At 52.8% G+C, this 16,207-nt stretch overlaps 1 protein-coding gene across 4 annotated transcripts in view; it reads right to left on the bottom strand.

Moving 5' to 3' along the window:
* The window catches only part of Dnmt3a (DNA methyltransferase 3 alpha), a 101,542-nt gene extending 95,218 nt beyond the window's left edge, over window positions 1-6,324 (bottom strand). Inside the window, exon 1 of one of the 4 annotated variants that reach the window (XM_076942221.1) lies at window positions 6,305-6,324. The gene's annotated coding sequence lies outside the window, so the exon portion shown is untranslated. Of the gene's footprint in view, window positions 1-5,432; window positions 5,558-5,932; window positions 6,089-6,304 lie in introns of those variants that run through there. The other 3 variants (XM_076942219.1, XM_076942220.1, XM_034513867.2) reach the window with 3 other exon arrangements.
* Between the last annotated feature and the right edge of the window lie 9,883 nt (window positions 6,325-16,207).

The following is a 16,207-nucleotide window of genomic DNA, read 5'->3' as shown; positions in this document are numbered from 1 at the left end:
AACTGGTCCTGTATCTGAATAAGATCAGGAAGCCTTAGGACTCAGAGGGGGACCCCAAAAGGATAGCAGGCAGTGCAAAGCAAGAGTTGATGTTGAAAAACAATCCCACCATAGTAGGATTCAGCAGGAAAGCCCTAAGTTAGGCTTGGAAGGGCCATGTGCTGTCCCCTTCCTGTGAAGCAGGACCCACACCTGTCACCTGTCGGTGTGGGCTAGCCATCTAGGCATCTCCCTGGCACAGAGAAGGGAGGGGAAGGCAAGGCAGAGCTGTTGAGGCAAAAACCTGTCATTCCACCTCTTTCCCTTCTAACTCCCAGAGAGACTGTTCTGGGTGCTGGAGGGTCTCTGCCTGGGAGTGTGGACAAGAGAGGATGTGGAGACCCCCTCCCCAACCCCCGAGAGACCAGAACAACAACAGAGACTCTCTGGCTTGCAATCCACACTGCTGTGGCTATCAGTAGCAACACCAGAGAACCTTGGCTCCGCCTCCCACCAGTTGCCAAGACCCCCTGGGGCTACACAACCAAACCCATGCTTTCCTGTCCCAAGTCTGAGCTCTTAAGCCCCAGTCTACAGACTGTGAAGAATCAAGATCCTGCACCACCTGGGCTCAGCTGGCCTAGCCCCGCTTTCCCTCCACCCCCCTGCAGGGAGGCTTAGTCATTTCTCCATGGGCACACACAGGAGTCACTAAGTGCAGGGACCTTCTCCCTAAACTACTGGGAAGCCTTAGCCAAGACCCCAGCACCTCCCAGACCCCCTCCAACTCCCCAGGCGTCCACCAGGGGTGAGCATTCTCACACCACAGTTGCCCCAGATGACGCCCTTCCCCCACTCTACTGGACTCCGAGGCCCTCGGTGCTGCCCCTTCCTCCTAGAAGCCTGTCCTGACCTTTCAATTGGCAGTGACCTCCGTATCCAGCACCCTGAATTATTAATTAGTTGGGTACTCTTCAAAGCAGGCACTGGACCCTGCTCACAGGAAATGCCTAGCAAATAAAATCTCAAGACAAGCGGAAGCAAACATGAGGGGAAAATTCTACGGAATTCAAGGCAGAGTAAGAATAAAAAGCTGGAACAAACTCAGGACTGAAGGTGCTCACACAACCTGTTGACAAACCCATTTGTGAGAACGGAAGCACACTGCCAAGATTTCCAAGCACTGTCAGCATCGTCCTTATAAAACCAAGGCTTTATAAAAGAGACAGGAACGTGGGCGGGGCTTTTCAAAACTTCAAAATGCAGACAGCAGGGACAGCAACCCACACACCCACTGCCCCTTGGCTCAGATGGTGACCGGCTCTTCCATATGTCCTGGCAGCCAGCAGTTAAGTTCTACAGCTAGGCTGAGTCAACAGATGCTCCCTCGTAACTCCAGGACCCTTGCTTACAACGCACTGAACCCGGCTCTCATAAAACAAGCCGTGTGTCCATACATGTCTGCGCAAGTATGCAGACACACAGCGTGGACCCCATCTTGCCCACGCAATTAGCCAAATGGAGGCAGCTCGGACACAACACGGATCTCAGAGAAAGACTTGTATTAATGACACTCACTTGGCTCATTTCTTAGGGAGAAACACTATCATCAACAGGACAGAGGAAGCCAGATGCATGTCACCCCAGATACAAGAGAGGCTGAAGACGGCTGAGGAAGGTTTGGTAACCGTGATTTCAAAAAGAAAAGAAAAAAGACAAAAGACCCTAAATAAGTCCGTAACGTTTCCACAAACTTCCTTATAATGCCAGCACTTGGGAGGCAAAGGCTGGAAAATCAGTTGAAGGCCAATCTTGACTACAGAGCAGGACCCTAGCAAGGGTGGGAGGGGACAGAAGGGGAATGGGAAGGAGCCTGGTACCTTTAATTTACTATTAAAATGCTGGTCAGGAGCAGCAGAGTCCCCGCAGAAACGCAGCCTTGCTGAGATAGCTGATGGCTTCTAAAATGGAGCTAGGGCCAACTCCCCCAAGGACTACACTGTAGCTCTGACTTCTACCAGCCAGACCTGCTCAATCATCAGCCGGGAGGCAGCAGTAAATGTTGGAGGGGGGGGCGGTGAGGGGGGCAAAGCACCGCAGTAACCCTTCTGCCTCAGGCCCTGGGAGGCAGAGCCAATCACACAGAGCCCCCAGACCAGCTCCTAATGCTCCAGAAGCCCCCAGCTCCCCTTCTAAGGGCTGGAACATCCATGGAAACATCTTAGAAGAGGGTCCACCCATGTGAAAGGCAAGGCTGACCCTTTTCTATCTGGCTCCCTGAAATGGAAATCTTGAGGGAATCTGGGAAAGAACTTGGGTCTGGGGTCAAGGGGGCAGGGTGCCCAGTAAACAGTAGTGGCCACTGGAGACCTATAAGCAGGCAATAACCACTGGACTAACCACCAACTGAGGGGATAAGAGAGAGAGAGCCACATTCTGGAAGAGAGTAGGGAGCCCACTAAATGTTGAGCAGAACACCCAGGACTCCCCAGAAGGCAGATCACCTTCTCCTCCCACCCAGAGAGGCTGGACAAGGATCCTTCAACTCATCTTATTCCTTGCTGGCTTGTGGGAAAGAAGAACAGAGGACAGGGCATGGAAGTGAAGGTCAGCTACCCTTAGGGACCGAGGGACTTACAACAGATTCGACTGGGGATGACCCTTGCAAGTTACACACACACATTTTCTCACACGCACCTTCAGGAGAGCACTAAGTGGAGAGGCCGCATGGAAGCTGTGTTTTACATCCTCTGCAGTCAGACCTGACAGACCAACACATCATCCCTCCCCTCTGTGCCAAAGCCCACCCCCTGTCAGCCTACCTTCTCCATTACCACTACCGTGGAGGGAAAACAGACCACTCTAGCCCAATTCTGGGTCTGAAATTCCACCAGGAAAATCAAAGCCGTAGAATTTCAAAGTTGGAATGGGCCTGCAAGCTGCATCCAACCCCCACCCCACAGAGGAATCCTGCCTGCAGACACCCTGACAGATGGCCATTGGCAGCCTCTCTTAGGCTCCTCCACTGAGGAAGGCAGACCTTGCACTTGGGATGTTCATTCCTTGAGTCTAAAGGGGATAGACCTTTCCTCAGGTTAGGCTCCCAGAGAACACTAGAGAGCCTGGGCCAAGTAACAAGGAAAAGTGTGGGCCACCATGAGCCCAGGAATCAAGAGCTGCAGATTTAATGGGGGAAGGGTGCAAAGATAGGGCTGAGAGGCAGCAGGGCCTAGAGAAGGGGGCCACAGGGAGGGAGGAGGCAGGTGCCAGACCTATAACACAAGTTGGCCTGGGGCCCCTACCTGGTGTGTGTCACACACACACACACACACACACACACACACACACACAGACATGCACACACAAATACACTTTGACAGAATTACCTGTCAAAAGCTCCACCAGGGCCTTAATGGACCCCAGAGGTAGAGGGGACAGGTCAGCTTGCCCCCAAAGCCCACAGGAACTTCCACAACCCAACTATCCAAGAGCAAGTGACTGCTCTACCTGCAAATGGCCCCTGCTAGCACACAGGATAGCCCAAAGAGGGTCTGCCAGGCAGCTGGGCTTCCCAAATCCCACAGGCCAGTCCTAACACCCCAGCAACGCAAGAATAGCTCCCCAGGCTGCAGCTGTCACATCTGCCTGGGAGGGAGGAGGCACAGTGGAGAGCACCTGATCCCAGAATCCCTGCGCAGCCTGCTCAGGAGGAGGTTCAGCCGCTGGCAGCTCAGGGTGAAACATGAAGACTGAACTGTCCCCGGGGATGCTGATGGCAGTCTCTGGGCACAGCAGCGAGGGGCAAGCTGGGTCACTCGGCCGAAGATACTCCTCCCCGAAGGCTCCTGTCCCCTCTAGTTTGAGAGGGGGCAGTTATGCAGTCCCTAGCCCGCCCTTCCTCCCCAGCCCTACGCAGGCCAGAACTGCCCAGCTGGGTGCAAGACGCCATCTTAGGTCAAGGTGCAGCCACAGAAGGCTCCCCTTGGGAGCCCGGGAAGGGAGCTCTGAGACCCAGTGGGAACCTACTCCCACCCAGGATGCCCACACCTATTCAGCTGGCCTTGCAGGAAAAGAGAGGAGGGGATGCAGAGACAGGGGGAGAGCAACTGAGTGGGGAGCGAAGGGAGAGGGTGCCCCCAAGAAGGCAGGCTCCAGGAAAGCAAAATGAAGTTTGGCAGCCATAGGGCTGCGGGCCCCGCGAAGAGGGGTTGGGGGAGGCCGGGGGCGGGCCCTGGACGCACGCCAGCTCGGTCCGCGCCAACGAGGGAGGGCATGACGGCGTGGAGTGGGGAGGCCGGGTGAGGGCGGGACACGGATCGCGGCCGGCGCCGCTCAGAGGCTCGGGGGTCTCCTAAGGTGTGGGCAACATGGGGACTGCGACCCCCGATCCGCAGCCTCGGCGAGGCCTCGTCCTTCACTGTGCAGATGCGAAGCTTTCAAGGACACGTCTACACCGGCCCGGCGGGGGTGCGTGTGAGTGTGTGCAGGGGGAGTCTGCTGCAGGGGGCGACCCCGGCATCCCCACCGGAGTCGTTTCCAGCCTTGCTGCTCCCGCCCCCGCACCTTCTAGTCCTCCGCGGCCGGGCCCGGGGATCCTCGCCCACTCCCGCCCCGCCCCCACACTGCGGCGCCGCCGCCACCGCCGCCCCGCTCCCACGGCCCGCAGCGGGGGCAGGGAGGAGTCGGGCGCGACGCCCCCCACGCCGTTCCGCCTGGCCTCCGCGGGAGCGTGCGCCCCCCGAGCGGGCACGCTCCCCACGCGCGCGCCCCTCCCAGGCCCGCCGGCGCCCCGCACCCCCAAGCCACAGGTGGCCGCGGGAAGATCGCGATGCCGCGCTACCCGGCGCGGGCCCCGGCCGCCCCTGGGCCCTGCCGGGGGCCTCCAGGGTCCCCCCGCCGCGCGGAGCCTCCAGGCCCGGGGGAGGGGCGGGGCGGGGCGCGGGGCCCGGGTCGTGCCAGGCTGCCATTTTCTGCCGTGGCCACGGCGCTCCCCGGCCGCCCGCCCGCGCCCCCTCCCCCTCCCTCTCCCCTCCCGCCGCCCGATTCCGGGTCGGGTCCGCACCCCGCAGCGCACGGCCGCAGGCCCGGGCCGGGCCCCCGGGCGGGGGCAGAGCCCGGAAGGCGGAGGCGGCGGGGCCCTGCGGCAGCGCGCGTCGGGCGGCGCGCAGGCCGGCGGAGGCCCCCCCGCGGCATTGTACGGACTTGAACTTGAGCCCGGGCCGGGCGGGGGCGCCGAGGGGCGTCCGCGGCGGAGGCGGCGCGCAGGAGAGATGCGGCGGGCGAGCTGCGGGGACATAAACAAACCCTCGGCCCGGGCCGTCCGCGCCCGCAGCCCCGCGCGCCGCGCACCGAGTTGCGGGGTCCGAGTCGCGCTCCCCACCGCCTTGCTGCGCCCTCCCGTCCGTCCGCCCGCCCGCCCTCCCAGCTCCGGGGCCGCAGGCCGTGCTGGTTACCGTGTGGCCCGGCGGGTCGGGCGGCCCGGCTCGCCCTGCTGCCGCGGCGCCGCGTCCCGGCTCGTCCTCTGCTCGCGCCGCCGCCCGCGCCGCCTCCCGGCCCGCCCGCTGCCTGCCGCGCTCCCTCCCTCCGTCGCTGTCGCGCTCCCTCTCTCCGCCTCCTCCGCCGGGTCCCCCCCGCCCGCCCCTTCTCTCCGCCTTCCTCCTTCCCTCCCTCCGGCCGCCCGCCGCCCAGGCCTCCGCCCGCCGCTCGCCCCCCGTGGCCGCTCTGGCTCCGGCCCCGGCGCTGCGGAGCCGCCCGGGAGGCAACACCGGGAGCCCCGGGGCGCCGCGGCGGGAGCGACCGGAGCCGCGGGCGGTCCTAGCGCCCCCGGCGGGAGGAGCGGGTTCGGGACCCCGCCGCGCCCCGGCTGCAGCGCTCCGAGCCCGGCACCCCGCCGGAGCCGCACTCCCGGCCGCCCCGTACCCTTCGGGTGGTCCCCCGGCCGCAGCCTTCCCACCTTGCGGCGCCCCTCTACCTGGCGCGGCTTCTGCGCTGGGTCCCCGCATCCAGCACTGGTCGTAGGGACAGCTGCCCCTCCTCTCCCGGGCCGGTGTCAAGTGCCTCCCCCCCGCCGCCCGCGGAGCCCCCGGCGGCCTTCGCCCTGCAGTTCTCCCGACCTCCACCAGAGCCCACTGCGCTCTGCGCGCCTCAGCACTGGGGCAGGGGACAGCAGCGCCTGCCCAGCCGCGTCGCCACCCTCAGCCAGGTGCCGCGGTGGCCAGACGGCTGCACACGGCCAAGGTCGGAGCGCCTGGCGCCTCGAGGCCATCCTAGGGGTCCGAGCACCGCCATGGAGTGGGCTCCCTAGAAGGCAGTAAGCTTCTCGTACCTTGAGGTGTCCAAAAAGAGTTAGATGCCCTCAGGTGGGCTCTGGAAAAATCTGAAGAGGTGGGAGGTTGAAGTAAATGACATTGAAGGCCTGCCTCTTCCAGCTACAAGATTCTCCGCAGACCTGCACTAGATCAGGCTCCCTCAGGGTGTGGGTGCTCTCAGGGCTCCGGGTCTGTAGTGCTCACCTCTCCAGCTACCATCACCGGAGCTTGGCGCTGGATCCCTTGACTCCCAGCCTCCCTGTCAGGCTCCTCCCTCCTGCCACTGGACAGCACCATCCATCCAGCCTTTCAGTGCCCCAGTGTCCTGAGTTGCATCTCCCACACCCACGTCACACATATTTGCAGACCCTCAATGCTGAAGCAGGTCCCCATGCAACACACCCCACCTAGCACATTCCCCCCCCATTGAGGGTCACAGGGACAGTTGCCTAATTTGTTGAAATACAGAACCACCCCTTCATATTACAGGCCACCTTTACCCTTCAGTCTTTGCCACCCCAAAGCAACTGACCTGACCTTTTCTAGTGTCACCCACCCAATACCTCCCCCCCCCCACACTGGTGTTCATCTCTGCCACCCATAGTCTTTCGCCTGGCCAGTTCTTAAGATTCATCATGACATGTGAGGACAAGGACACCGTTTGCCTTCAGTACAGCTCAGCACCTGTACGTGCTATGTCCTCATAAATGTTGGTGGAATGACTGTATGAACTGCAGGCTTCCTGTGTCCAAGTCCGCAGCTCCAAATGATGATGCTTCCAGTTTGACTAAGGACAAGACCGTCTTAGAGAAAGGCCTCAACTTCAAGAGTTATATGGCACTACCTCCAAAGAGCAGCCACCAGCCAACAAACAGGACACTTTCATCTTGTCAAGTGACTTGTACTGTCCCTACTTCCTAGTGAAGAAACCCATGCTTGGACTGGGGGGGAGGGACGACTTGGTGGGAGAGCATTTGTCTGGTAATCTCCAAGTTTTGAGTTCAGTCTTCAACACCACAAACAAAAAGCCCACCACGAGGCTGGGGAGATGGCTCAGCAGTCCAAAGCATCGGCTGCTCCTCCAGAGGACCTGGGTTCAAGTCTCAGTGCACAGCTGTTTATTAACTTCAGCTGCAGGAGATATGGCAGTGCATACCGCATAGTACACAGACACAGGTGCAAGAAAAGCATGCTTATACACGTAATTTTCTAAAGCCGCCAAGGCTTAACCCTGACTTGGGAAGTGGCAGAGCAAGAGTTAAGTCCGAGCTCATTTGACTCAGATCAGCATATTACAGTGAGAAGAAGCCAGAACTGACCAAGAGGCCCAAAGGTAAACCTGTATTCAGTACCGATGGTGCTGTCGTTGGGAGCCTTGAAGGCTTGCGACCTTGGATGTCTGTGCTGCTAGTGTAACGAGTCCCACAGTAACCATGGTAGGGGACTTTCGACCAGTGTGTAGCAGTTGCAGGGCTCCACCATGGGCTCTAGACACCAGCACTGAGTCATTGGTCCCGAGAGGTAGCACACCAATGCCGGATGACCCTCCTCACAGTGTGCTGGGCTCGCCTTTAGGCTCTCTCATAGTTTGAATCTGAAGCATCCTTCCATACGGGCTCACACATTAAAAGGACTGGCCCTTTAAAGGGCTGGCCCTCTGCAGGTGGTGGGGTTTTGTTGTTGTTTTGTGGGTGTTGGGTTTGGTTTTGTTATTATTGTTTGGTTATTTGGTTTTGTTACTATTGTTTGGTTATTTTTGAGACAGAATCTCTATTATGTAGCCTTGGCTGTCCTGAAACTCATCATGGAGACTAGGCTGGTCTCAGACTCACAGAGATCCACCTATCTCTGCCTCCAAGCGCTGGGACCAAAGGTGTGTGCCCCCACACTGGGTGTGGGGGTGCTGTTTGAGAGGTTCTGGAAGCTGCAGGAAGTGGGGCCTGGCTGAGGGACCTAGGTCACTGTGAGTACATTTCCTTGGGGGCTATCCCTTGCCCCTCTCTTCCCTTGCCCTGCTTCCTGGCTGTTCCTCCAGCCACTACCTCCACCATCTGCACCTGCCACCATAGTGTCCTGCCTCACAATTGCCCCGGGTGCCCTCAGAAGCTATGAACCAAAGGATGTCTTTCTCTGTTTAGGCTGTTTTTGTGACATATTTTGTCACAAAACGGAAGGCAGTGAGTACAGGCTCCTACAGCCCCTACTTTGGTCCTAGAAATTTTGATCTGAAGATGCAGCATCTATTGCAATAGAAACGGTGTTCCTGATACTGCTATGCATTCCCATATCTCAGTGGCTTGAAACCATCAAGTTCTAGGGTGGTTTGGTGACTCTCCAAAAAGCTAAATGCAGTACCACCATGTATCTCTGAAATCCCACTGTTAGTTGTATATCTAAAAGGACAGAAAGCAAGCCAAGTGTCGAGGCACACAGCTATAATCCCAGTTCTCAAGAGGCAGAGCCAGAGGCCAGAGGCCAGAGGAGGATGGCTGACAAAGCCAGACTGGTCTACGTGGTAAAGTTTAGGGTAGCTGGAACTATGGAGGCAGACCCTGTCTCAAGCAAACAGGATTTAAAGCAGGGGCTTGTAGTGTTTATGCAACAATATTCCTAACTATTTGCAGTAGCCACAAAATGGGAGCAGCCTGAATGTCCACCCATCAACAGATGAATGGATCCATAATGTTGTGTATGCAGTGGCGTAATATGGAGGCTTGAAAAGGAAAGTTGTGACGTCGGCTGCAACATGAATCTTGAGGGCCATCAATACAGTACAATAAGCCAGTCACAGACACGAAGGTCACATGGTTCTATTTACACAGGGTGCCTAGAGTAGTCACATCTGTCAACACAAAATAGAATCCTGGCTACCTGGGTCTGGATGGGGAGCACGGCAAAGTGGTTAAGTGCTAGAGCACTATTCTGAAAATGAAAGCTTTCTAGAGATGGGTTGGTGGGATATGAGCTGATAACAGTTTAAAACAGTGACATCTGTGATATGTGTTACGTGATATGTGTCTTTGACTCCGATTAAGTAGTGTAAAGTCATTGTAAGTGTCATGAATCCTTTGTTGGTTTGCAGGCTGGGACTGAGGGCTGTGCCTATGGATATCCAGAGCTTCTCCAGAAAGAGCCATCATCTAAGGGGAAACACCGGAGGGTGTCACCTGGTCTATGGGCATGTCCCTTGAAGGATAAAACCAGACATACAGCTCCATTCGACTACAAAATCTGGGGACCAAAAGTAACAGAGGGCCTCAAAGAGCAGACATGTTAGGCTGAGGATGTAATGCAGGCAGTCAGTGGAGCAATCAAGTAGCCTGGACCAGAGCCGCAGAAACTGGTATGACACACACCTGTAATTCTAATACATAATAGGTAGAAGCAGGAGGATCAGACGTTCAAAGACATCACAAGTTCAAGACCAGCCTGAGCTAACTGGAACCCTGTCTGTTTGAAATCATTAGACACAGAAGACACCAAGGGGGCTTTTTGGATCCTCTCACTGGAAACATGATGCCCTGACATCGTCCACACAGGGACCTTAGCTGAAAACAGCCCTCATCTGCTGATTCATCATACCCACACTGCCAACCCTGTGCCTGTCCCTGCAGTCAGCTCCTCAAATGTCCCATGCCTCTCCACTAGCCCCCCTGACCTCCACACCACACTCACTAGCCTCTCTGCTTGGTGAAGTCACCGCACCACGCCCCACCCCCATCGACTCACCATTTTAGTTGTCCTCAAGTCACACCAGCCAAAGAAGGAGATCTTCGACCACTCTGGATGGTGGCTCGTCATCTATACCAGATGGTCCTGCTTCCATGTGCCTTCCAGGGAGGGTCGCTGTGCTGTTCCCAACTCTCCATTGCAAGAGAGAACATCCCAGCCAAATTAAACATAGGACCCAGGAAACTCAAGGATGGGGACTTGAGGACAGGTAACTCCAGAGATCAAATGCAGCTCCAGGGTGGGAACTCGCCCTTAGTCCACTGTCATGCACAGTCCTTCCTTCCTATTATTTAGTCATCTTTCCCTCCTACAGTTTTGTTTTGTTTTGGATGGATTTGAAGCAGAGCCACTCTGTAGCTGAGGCGAGTGTGCCTCTACCTCCTCAGTACTGGTATCACAAGCATGTACCCCAGATCCTCCTGGTAGCAACTCCATCCAGCTTCCAAAGGCAAACCCAGCTTGGGTTTGAACTCTCCCAGCTCTGGATTCCAGTAGAACTTCCTGAAAGCTCCTGATGTCATCAGGGCACAAGCCTCCAGGTCTTGTAGTAACTAACCCTGAGCTTCAAAGTCTGAAGTACATTTTTATTTTCTTTCTAGTGTCACCTGAGCAGAATCATTCCAACCCAATGGCTCTGTACCTAACAAGCTATGGAGAGGACATAACATTGCTTTTTATAGCCCAGGCTGTCCTTGAATTTATGACATAGCTGAGGTTAGCCTTGAGTTTCTGATCCTGCTGCCTCCACCTCCAAAGTACTGGGGTTACAGGTATGTGCCCTGAATCAGATCTTTAGAAAACACCAGATAAGCCCTAAATGAGGGTTATCCTACAAATTAACCAACTGCCTCGAAGTTTTCAAGAAAGTTGAGACCATGGAGGTCAAAGAAGGACTGAAGGGCTGACTAAGCAGGTAGTTGATGGCAGAGTGCTTGCTGAGCATGCAGGGAGCTTTTGTTTTGATTACCAGCAATACAGAGGTAAAAGGCTGGACCATTGTGGCTCACACTAATCCTGGCACTTAGGAGGCAGAGGCAGAACTCTGAGAGTTTGAGGACAGCCTGATCTAAAGAGTGAGATCCAGGTCTGCGCAGAGAAACCCTGTCTTAAAAAATAAAAAGAAAAATAAAGAAGAAAGAAAAAATAGTTCTACAATATTGAAGGAGAGTAGGCACACACAAAAAAATGAAGTTTGTTTTGGATCTTTGTGTAATAGAGCAGTGTCTTACCCCTGTAATACCAAGGCCAGGAAACCTGAGGCAGGAGTATCTTCACAAAGTTGAAGCCAGCCTGGGCTATGGAATGAGAACCTGTCTCAAACTAAATAAGGGCCCACAAGATGGCTTAGCAGGGAAAAACCACTTGTCACACGAGTTCAATGGCCTGAGTTGAAAGAGAGCACCAACTCCTAAAAGTTGTTCTCTCTCCCTTTGTGCACTATGGTATGTATTATACCCACTCACACACATGAGAGACAGAGAGAGAGAGAGAGAGAGAGAGAGAGAGAGAGAGAGAGAGAGAGAATGAGAATGAGAATATGATAGCTGGGCATGGTGGTACACACCTTTAATCTCAGCACTCAGGAGGCAGAGGCAAGTGGATCTCTATAAATTCAAGGCCAACCTGTTTTACATAGTGAGTTCCAGTACAGCCAGGGCTACATAGTCAGATCCTGTCTCAACATAAAGATATAAACAAACAACATTGTTAGAACAGTTGGATGAATCTGAATGGGGTGGTAGTAATTAGTCAATGTTACTTTGCTAATTTTGATGGTTGTATTGGACCTATGAAAGAAAATGCACAATCTGTAAGTAATGTACATTAAAATCTCAGGGGGCTGACCTCCTATTCACAATGGTTCTGAGCCAGGAGGGGGCTTTCTACCATATTGCAAATTCCTTTATAAGTTAAAGAGCACAAAGTAAAGCTTTATAAGTTAAAGCTCCAAAGTAAAAGTCTACAAAATTGTAAGAGGTTACATCATTTTGCCTTTCTACCAAGAACATATAGGATTCAAGGCTCCTGGATTTGATATGCTAACAGACTGGGGGGCATTTCCTCCCTGAAGCAGGGGCTCCCACCACCCATTTTATTTTGCATCTCTCACATTATAAAAAAACACTAGACTTTTCATATGCTTAGGGTCTGTTGACATTCAGAAACCAAGACTGATCTGTTAGTCAGTAACGAGGGATGTCAATGTTTCTCAAACTGTGGGTCACGACCCCTTCAGGGGCCAAATATCAAATATCCTGCATATCAGATATTTACATTATGATTCATAACAGTAGCAAAATTACAGTTATGAAGTAGCAACAAAATAATTTTATGGTTGGGGGGGTGGTCACCACAACATGAGGAACTGTATTAAAGAGTGGCAGCGTTAAGGAGGGTGACAACTGCTGAGTTAGCATCTTTGATTCATTTTTCTGTCAGGTGGTTAGTTGGGTTTTTTTTGTTTTTTGTTTGGTGTTTGTTTTTGTTTTATGGCCTCTGTAACTGAGAAGGCTCTTTCCTTTTTTTCCTTTTTTTTTTCTTGATGATGATATTTTGTGTTTTGTTTTTTGAGACAGGCTCTGACTACGTAGTTTGGCTGGCCTGGAACTCACTACATAGAGCCGGCAGACCTCAAATTCATAGAGATTCGCCTGCCTCTGTCTGCCTCATAGGATTAAAGGTGTGAGTCACCAAAAGCAGTTGAATTTTGGGACATGGTCTCATATAGCACAGGCTGGCCTTGAGCTCACTTTGAAGCTGAGGATAACCTTGAACTCCAGATACTCCTGCCTCAAGTGCTGGGCACTGTTGCGTGTCCCCTACCTGACTGTTGTTCCTTTGACTTTTATGCAAAACAACAAAACATCTTTTCCTGATGTTAGGGTTGAACTCAGGTTTTAAGTAGGCTAGGCAAGCCTCTACCATGGAACCACACCCCAGTCCCTGACAATGACCCACGCACCGTGGTCTGTGCCTAGCATCCTGCCAGATGCCTGGGAAGATGGTCTTGGCCTGTAAGTTTAAACCCCATCTTGAGCAGAGTCCTTTTCCTAAGGGCTAAATTGTAGTGCTCCAGCCAAAAACGACCTACACACACACACACACACACACACACATACACACACACACACACACACACCAGGCACGCACGCATGCACGCACGCACGCACACATACGAGCGCACACGCACATGCACACACATCCCATAACACTCACATAACTATAGGCTTGGGGTGCAGAGAGCATCAAGGAGAAGGCAGAGCAGGACATGGCCACAGGACAGAGGTCAGTCTCCTTGACTTCCTTCTTGTGGTCACTCTGTCCCTAGGCTTGGACACTGTGTCTTAGAGGCCTTCCTTAGGCCCATCCTTCTCTTCCTCTTTCTGAGTTCCCTGTTCTTTCCCACACCTCCTCTGAGGTTAGAAGGAGGGGCCTATAACTCACAGGACTCAACCATGTGGCTGACCAGCTGGGTCAGGAGAACAAGGCAAGCAGTCCTCCCTCAAATGGCTGGGAGTGCTGCCTTCCTCATGATAAAAGGTGGGAAAGCTGAGGTCCTGTCTGCTTTTAGCTTGATTTTTATTCTGTGGTTTTGTTGTTTGTTTTCCCCCTTCCCTTCTCCCTCCCCCTCTGACCCTGCCTGCTCTGGCTCAGAGGTTTTTATTTATTTATTATTTGTAAGTACACTGTAGTTGTCTTCAGACACCCCATAAGAGGGCATCAGATCTCAATATGGATGTTGTGAGCCACCATGTGGTTGCTGGGATTTGAACTCATGATATCCGAAAGAGTAGTCAGTGATCTTAACTGTTGAGCCATCTCTCCAGCCCTTCTGTGTTCTGCATTCTGAAGCAGAATGTATGTAAGCTGGAGTAGCCTTGACCCATGATCTTCCTGCCTTAGCCTCCCAAGAGGTGGTTCTGCAGGCAGCACGCCAAACAGGTTTCTTTTACCCTTTCCCCACTGTTTCATGAATCAATGTAAATTGAAATGTAAGCTGTAAATTGAACTCTATGTAACCCAAGCCTGCTTGTTTGCTTGTTTGTTTATTTGAGACAGGATCTCACTACATAGCCCTGGCTGTCCTGGAAGTCAATATGTAGACCAAGCTGGCCTTGAACTTACAGAGATCCACCTGCTTCTGTCTCCTTTTTGCTATTTACTTATTATTTTGATAGACAAGGCCTTTATTATTGTTTTACAGAGAAAGTCTGACGATATAGCCCTGGCTGCTGCCAAAAATGCCCCTCCCTGATATAATAGCCCTAACTTTTTTTTTTTTTTTTTTGTCTTGAGGTAATTTTAGATTTACATGCCACTGGTAAAAAAAAAAAAAAAAAAAAAAAATGCTAGGTGAGCAGTGGTGGTGCACACTTTTAATCCCAGCACTCAGGAGGCAGAGGCAGGCAGATCCCTGAGTTCCAGGACAACCTGGTCTACAGAGGGAGTTCTAGGACAACCAAAGCTTACAGAGAAGTCCTGTCTCAAAAAAAAAAAAAAAAAAAAAGAAAAGAAAAGAAAAAGAAAAAAGAAAGAAAGAAAGAAAGAAAGGAAGAAAGAAAGGAAGAAAGAAAGAAGAAAAGGAAAAGAAAGAAATGATAAACACAGATCCTATGTCTCACAGCCTGGGGCTCCTCAGTGATGATGCCTCAGACCATTGAGTGTATAACTCAACCAAGGACATGATGTTGGAATGAACGTCTCCATCTCTGCCACTCTTAACCTGGACAACTGCTGGAGGTTCCGTATCTCCTGAGTTTGTCATTGTAGTGCAGCTGTGGAGGAAACCAGAGTTGGGTAGTATACAGGCTTGTAAGATTGGCTTTTTCTCTCTGTAGAATTCCCTAGGTGTTCATTGGACTGTGGGATGCCAATCATTCATCTCTTCTTGTTAATGAGTGACCATCTATAGGCAGATGAACCATCTCAAATGGCCACCTGTTGATGAAGTTCTAAAATATCGACAGCTTTTAACTGTTCTCTATTGTTGACAGTTCCTCGGGATAGAACTCTGAGGTCAGAGAAGCACAGTATCTGGTGAAGACTTTAAGGCAGAGTATGTGGAACCACCATTCATAACCTAGTCCATTGACTAGTGTCAGATGGGTCTGGAGGTGGGAAACAGACCAGGTAGTTTCCATGGGAAATATGGGGTCTTGGGAGTAGTTGACATAAGATGTCTTGTTAGTCAGGACTAGACTGCTTGGGACCTGAAAAGAGACCTGGGAGCTGCCTGAGTCTGTGGACTCATTACTAGGAGGAGAACCTCTACTCCTCATGGAAAGCAGATGTCCAGATGATGGACAGTAGCAATGAGACAGATTTGAGTTGCTAGAGTAACATCCAGAGAAAATATCCATTCGGAAGCCAGAGAAGCAGAGCTATGTGCAGTGGTGGATACAGTTCTTGGGGAACAGCCACAGTCATGATTGGGTGATGCTCGGGAAAGCGTGGAGACCAGAGACAATGGAGAGACCACAGCTTGAGGGAAAGAAGAAAAGGCTGGCAGTGGAGAAAAGAGGCTCAGGAGGCAAGGGAGTGACTTGAAGTAGGCAATTAACGCTGCTTAAATCTCCCTGGGCATCATTGGCAGTGTTGAGTTCCTCACTACACCCTGCCCCTCCCCCAATGTTCTGGATTCCCAAATTAAAGACACACACACACACACACACACACACACACAGCCTTATATTAAATATGCCTTAATCAGCCCAATGGCTGGACCACTCCCAAACTTACATGTTGCTAACACCTCTCCTCTGATACTCCTGAGTTATTACTTACTAAAATCTATATTCTATCTTTGCTCCCTAGACCTAATGTGGTGGTGGTGGTGGGGGGGGCCTGTAGCCGCTCTTCCCTGGCTCTTACATGATTGGTACTCTGTTTTCTGCAGCTCTCAAGCCTGCATCTTTATTCCTTTGTAGGCATGGTGATTCTGGTTGTTCTCCTGGTTCCCTTGCTTGTGAATTCTAAAGTCCCACCTCTGTTTCCCTGCCCACCCATTGGCTACCGGAAACTTTATTTACCAATCAGAACCAACTAGGGGCAGAGTCCCTCAGTGGCTTACATACAGGATTCTCCTGTAATTTGGGGGAACCATTTAACATAATACAAGCGTTAAACCAAATCTACATTTCCTCCCTTTTGGTTCATTAAAAGGCCTTTTCTCTCAGATATACAGTGAA

This window comes from Arvicanthis niloticus, chromosome 11 (genome assembly GCF_011762505.2).
Source record: "Arvicanthis niloticus isolate mArvNil1 chromosome 11, mArvNil1.pat.X, whole genome shotgun sequence".
Taxonomy (NCBI): domain Eukaryota; kingdom Metazoa; phylum Chordata; class Mammalia; order Rodentia; family Muridae; genus Arvicanthis; species Arvicanthis niloticus.
This window is presented reverse-complemented; position numbering and strand designations above follow the sequence as displayed.